The sequence below is a fragment of the Lepidochelys kempii genome, chromosome 13 (assembly GCF_965140265.1).
Source record: "Lepidochelys kempii isolate rLepKem1 chromosome 13, rLepKem1.hap2, whole genome shotgun sequence".
Classification (NCBI taxonomy): Eukaryota; Metazoa; Chordata; order Testudines; family Cheloniidae; genus Lepidochelys; species Lepidochelys kempii.
In genome coordinates, this window is record NC_133268.1 from 35,782,903 (window position 1) to 35,789,240 (window position 6,338).

Below are 6,338 nucleotides of genomic sequence, written 5' to 3' on the forward strand. Positions count from 1 at the left end.
GAAGTGCCTAGAAAATGTAAAAGGAAACTTAGTTTGATAGCATCCTGTCTGGCAAGAACTCACTTCTCACTAGCTGGGATGTGAAATCCTCACTTCTGTATTGTTTTGTCATTATAGTTCCCACTTTGCTATTGTTTGCCTGCATAATCTCTGTCTGGTTCTGTGATTGTTCCTGTCTGCTGTATAATTAATTTTGCTGGGTGTAAACTAATTAAGGTGGTGGGATATAATTGGTTACATAATCATGTTACAATATGTTAGGATTGGTTGGTTAAATTTCAGGAAAATGATTGGTTAAGGTATAGCAAAGCCGAACTTAAGTTTTACTATATAGTCTGCAGTCAATCAGGAAGTGAGGGGGTGGGTGTGTGGGTGGGGGAGATGGGAACAGGGAATGGGGGTAAGGAAATTGGAATCATGTTTTGCGAAAGGGGGAAATGGGAACAGGGAATGGGGGTAAGGAAGTTGGAATCATGTTTTGCTAAAGGGGGAAATGGGAACAGGGAATGGGGGTGGGGAAATTGAAATCATGTTTGGCTAAGGGTAGGAATGGGAACAGGGACACAGGTGTAAGACTCTGTGGTGTCAGAGTTGGGAAGGGGGACACTAAGGAAGGAAACTGGATTCATGCTTGCTGGAAGTTCACCCCAATAAACATCGAATTGTTTGCACCTTTGGACTTTGGGTATTGTTGCTCTCTGTTCATGCGAGAAGGACCAGAGAAGTAAGTGAGTGAAGGAATAAGTCCCCTAACAATAATTATGAATTACAATTGCAACATTTGCTATCTATTCAATCAGCATCTAGAGCCTGGCAGGTTTTTTTTTTTTTTTTTAGCAGAAAAAATGACTGTTCAGAGAAGTCCAGAAAAAATCCCATATATTTTGGTTTTGGCAACAAAGAACCAAACATTTTTAGCTAAAAACTGCTGAAAACTTTACATTTTCAGCTGAAATTCTCCACAAAAGAAGGAAGGAAACAAACAATAAAACCTTTCTCTTTTCCAAGAGAAAGAGAGATGCTAGTGGTGATGATGATGGCCTCCACTACAGCCAGGATTGACGCTGTGGCGATCGATTCACCGGGGGTCAATTTAGCGGGTCTACTGAAGACCCACTAAATCAACTGCCGATCGCTCAGAAATCAACTCCGGTACTCCACCGGAATGAGTAAGGGCAGGTCTACACTACGTCAGGGACTGAAGCTCTGAGACTGATCCACTGGTGGTCGATTTAGCGAGTCTAGTAAAGATCCGCCAAATCAAGTGCAGATTGCTCTCCAGTCGATCCCTGTACTCTACCCCCGATGAGAAGAGTAAGGTAAGTCGACTGGAGATTTTCAGTCAGTAGCTGGAGTTGCGTAGCGTAGGTCGACTTACCGCAGTAGTGTAGACATAGCCTAAGAGGAGTTGATGGGACAGTTTCTCCCATCAACCCAGGGCAGTGTGGATCCTGTGGTAAGTAGATCTAAGCTATGTTGACTTGAGTTATGCTACTAATGTAACTCAAATTGCGTCGCTTGGATCAGCTTTTCCCCCTCGTGCCGATCTGCCCTGAGACTTACTATGAAAAAAGTACCAGGAAAAAGAGTCAGGAAGACTCCGTGAGAATTTATTCTTTAATTCAGTTTTTTGGTCAAACCTTGGTGGTAAATATTTATATGTGTATAGGGTGTTACCGTGTGTGGCAAGGGAGGCCCATGTGACACTATTTAGGCTGAGATTGGCAAAGTTGCCTAGTGCTTTTGGGTGCTCATTTCCTGTTCGTTTTAATTCATTCATTTCTTTTTATTTGGGTGGGGGAGGGAAATCAGGTCTTATGAGCTTTGAAAATTTTGGCCAGACATTTTCTGTTAGCATTTTATATATATGTATCGATGTCTATATTGATGTCAGTATCAATATAGAAATAGATATGTTAATGTTGCCTTCACCATGCAAAGATGGATGAATAGGCAGGACATTTTACATGGCAGGACACTGGGACTCCCAACCCTCCACAGACTTTCATGTTTTGTGTACCCAGCTACAGATCTGCAGAGAATACTACCTAATCAAAGCTCTTCAGTCACAGCAGCGGCAACATTGTTTACCTACTTTTCAGAGGCATAATTGACAAGAGATGATCCTAATCACTGGAGAATTAATGTCATTGGCATCAGTGGTGTGTGGAAGAGACCCAGAAGCACTCAAAAGATATTAAGCTCCTTGCAGAATTTGAGCCCCAGTGTTCATGTACGGATGACTGAAGCAGAGTGCTCTACTGAAACGTTTGTCTTTTCAAAAAGAATGTCTCTTACAGTATCAAGTTTTGTATAAAGAAATGTGCATTAATTGTATGAAAGATGAATGCTCAAAATGTAGCAGAGTCACAGAAAGAAAGAAAGAAAGAAAGAAAGAAAGAAAGAAAGAAAGAAAGAAAGAAAGAAAGAAAGAAAGAAAGAAAGAAAGAAAGAAAGACCTGTCCCCATACACATCTATCTATCTATCTATCTATCTATCTATCTATCTATCTATCTATCTATCTTTGAACCCTTCTGTGTTTTTTCAGACCTTCTTGACATGTGTATCTTCTTTTAATTCTATTTCATATAATAATGGAATTACTCCTCATTTTAATCTGGTCTATGGAATTATTCAGATCAGTCAATTATTCACATTCATCAACATTCCCAGTGATTCCGGAGAAGAAGAAGCATGATAAGACATAGTTTTGACACAGCACATAGAATATTCCTAGCCTGTTAAAGACCATTCTTCCCCACCACCCCGGTGAGGTGGCCGGAGTATGGTGCAGAGAAGCTCATGTTTGCCACTTCAAAATCCCATGATTTAATTGAAACAGAAATGGTGGAAATGTTTTACCTTTAAATCTGTTCTAAGTGAGGCGGATTTTCAGATACTGCCCCTTTTCCCAGTGATTCAGAGACCAGGATACTGGTTCTGCAGTTTATCTTCTACCATCATCTGCTTCACGTTCTTTAACAGTGCCAGGAAAGAGATCTACTCCGAGTGTTCTATATGGTGCTATTTGCCTTGTGCCCAGTTCCTACAAGAGAGACCCTCTCAAGATTTCGCTTTTATCCTTTCTGTGGGAAGGCGACATCTCCCTTGATGCTTACATTGATTAATGAGAAGGAAAACTCAATAACATGCTAGCACTGTCGACGGTACAAACACCAGAGTGAATGGAGGCAAATTTCTATCCTCCAAGGAAATGGCCTTCCTTACTACATGCAGGTGATGAGGTCACTGGTCACCTCCAATTATGGTGCCACAGTCCAAGAAGAGATGCTTACAAGAAACCTATTGCAGATTTTCCCACCCAATCGCTGTTTAGGAGACTCTTTAAAAAAACAGAGTGGAGTCCCTCACCCATGTCTTCAGGGTGGCCAGAGAAAGGGAGGGTGTGACACCTGTTCATGTACTCAGTGTACAGTTCATGGTTGGGATTTTCCGAGATGCCGCTGACTTTCAAGTGGACCTGTGCTCTTAAATCATGTAGACACTCGTGAAAAGCCTAGCCTCAGGTCCCAGACTGCTATGGAGACACAAATGTCTACACACACACATCTTAGTGACTTCACATTTTTCGTTATCTAGGCTCTAATATGCCCATCAATGTGGCATCAGGGAGTGTCACACACATTCATGGATTTATTCTCCAGCATCCAAGTGCATCATTATGCACAAGGGAAACTGAGGCAAGGGGAGATTCAACAGCATCTCCAAGACACACAGTGAATGTGTGAGAGAGCCAAGTAGAGTCTTAGACTCACAGACTTTAAGGCCAGAAGAGATCATCATGATCATCTAGTCTGACCTCCTGCACATCACAGACCAGAGAAGCTCAGCAGCCCACTCCTGTAAGAGGCCCATAACCTCTGGCTAAGTTACTAAAGTCTTCAAATCATGATTTAAAGATTTCAAGTTACACAGAATCCACCATTTACTCCAGTTAAAACCAGCAAGTGACTGACAAAAAGTCAGAGTAGATGATCACAACCGTCCTTTCTAGCCCCGGAATCTATACATTTATAAGTATCAGAGGGGTGGGCTGTGTTAGTCTGGATCTGTAAAAGCAGCAAAGAGTCCTGTGACACCTTATAGACTAACAGATGTATTGGAGCATAAGCTTTCGTGGGTGAATACCCACTTCATCGGTAATTTTTATAAATTTATAAATTGGTAATTTATAAATCTGTAAGTTATTGGCCTCAACACAGGGGTAACTGGGTGAAATTTAGTGGCCTGTTATTTACCGGTTCTTTAGAAAGTCTTCCTAGTTTCTTTGGAAATCTCAGTCACAATGGGTCTATCTATAAACTGCTGGAAAGAATTTCCCCTACCAGAGGCTTTGATTCAAATGAAAAGTAGCATATATAGAGACTAAGTAAGCCAGTGTTGAATCAGGCCCACAATGTTGAAATATGCCTTAAAAGAAAGAGTCCAGAGTTTCTGTGAATCAGTGCATCTCCACTGACCAGCTCAGTAAATCTAGGGTAATCAGAGACTCTGAAAAGTCCAGATAGGAGGGAGTGGGAAACATAGATGGCTGGTCACGTTCTTTGGCCTGTGTCATGAAGACTAGATCAGAGTCCCTTCTGACCTTAAAATATGACTCAAAGACCAAAAAAATATTGACCCAAACTTTTATGCAGTTGCCCTGTTTTATTATTAGATTTGCAAAGGGAAGCATGATGTAATTCCACAGGCATCTACAACAGTTAACATTGCATTTGAATTCAGATTTATTTTTCTCACTCATGCAATCATTGTTTCCCCCTTCCTTCTCCCCCTCTCCCCAAATTATCCTCCATCACCTGGAAAAGAAAAATATCAGCCAAAGCATACCATACGAATACTGCTCCCTAAAGGCAGCAGCAGCAAGTATCAGTCCTAAAATTCAGTGAAATCCATGTCTGCCAAAGTTTTAGGGCAGGATTTCCAAAGAAATGTGAAGGAATTAGGTGACTCAACTTCCAATTTAGGTGATTAAATCCCTTTGGTGATTAACTCCAATGTAGGTGTTTAACTCCCTTCAACTCCTTTGAGATATCACCCTAAGTAACCCTCCAAAAGTTTCTGGAAAATCAAAGCATGGAATACAGTGCTCCTAACCCCTAAAGTCCCTTTTAAAAATCTCAATCTTATTTTACAACTGCAAAGATCAAAATTAGCTGATTGGGGAGAGGTGCCAGTCTTCCAGAATCTCCTGCTGTAGGTGACTGATAGAGATCTGTTAATTTTACAGTCTGAAGTCTTGCAAAAGCCAGAAACTTACTGACAGCCCTTCTCGGGGCCTCTTTGACCTCTTTGTTCCTCAGACTGTAGATGAGGGGGTTGACCATGTGGGTCAGGACTGTTTAGAAGACAGAAAATACCTTGTATAAGTCCTTTGAATGGTGGGCAATTGGAACCATGCAGCCAATAATTCAGAGTCCCATAAAATGTTGTGACAGTGACAATGTGAGAGGAGCAGGTAGAAAATGCCTTTTGCCTCCCGGTGGTGGAAGGAATTCTCAGGATGGTGTTGATGATGCAAACGTAGGATGCCAATGTGAATAGAAATGGGACTAGTCACCTGACGCAGGAGACCATGAAAATGGTGAGTTCTAGAAACTGGGTAACAGTAGAGGATAGTTTTATGATGGGTGAGGAATCACAAAAGAAATAGTCAATTTCATTGGAGCCACAAAACTTTATTTTAGTCATTAAAATGATTACTATGGTACTGCTCAGAAAGCCACTTGTCCAGGAACAAGCCGCGAGCTGGAAACAAACACTGCCGTTCATCAGAGTGGCATAACAGAGTGGATTGCAGATCACTAGATACCAATCGTAAGACATCACTGCTAGCAGATAGTATTCTGTGGCTGCTAGGATACCAAAACAATAAAATTGTGTCATGCAGCCACTAACAGAAATGGTTCTGTCCCCCGTGAGGAGACTGGCCAGCACCCAGGGCAGGATGCTGGAGGTGTAGCAGATCTCCAAGCAGGACAAGTTCCCCAGGAGGAAGTTCATAGGGGTGTGAAGGTGCTGATCAGCCACATCTAGCACAACAATGAGGATATTTTCCAGCCATGGTCACTATGGAGATCACTAGAAACAGGAAGCAGAGAAGAATCTGAAGTTCCGGGAGATTCCCAAATCCCAGGAGGACAAATTCCTCAATGGACGTTTGATTTCTACAGTTTGCATTTGCCCTGGGATGTATCTAGGGGAAATGAAGCAAACTTGTTAATATATTTTAAAGATAAACTCAACTTTTAAGTCAATTCATTGTCAAACTAGATGAAAACTAACAAACTCTGCAATATACTCTGAGATAGCGCGT

The 6,338-nt window shown here is 41.6% G+C and overlaps 1 pseudogene; it reads right to left on the reverse strand.

Annotated features, from left to right (window-relative positions):
- Positions 1 to 4,798: 4,798 nt before the first annotated feature.
- The window catches only part of LOC140896626 (olfactory receptor 11L1-like), a 2,649-nt pseudogene continuing 1,109 nt past the window's right edge, over positions 4,799 to 6,338 (reverse strand).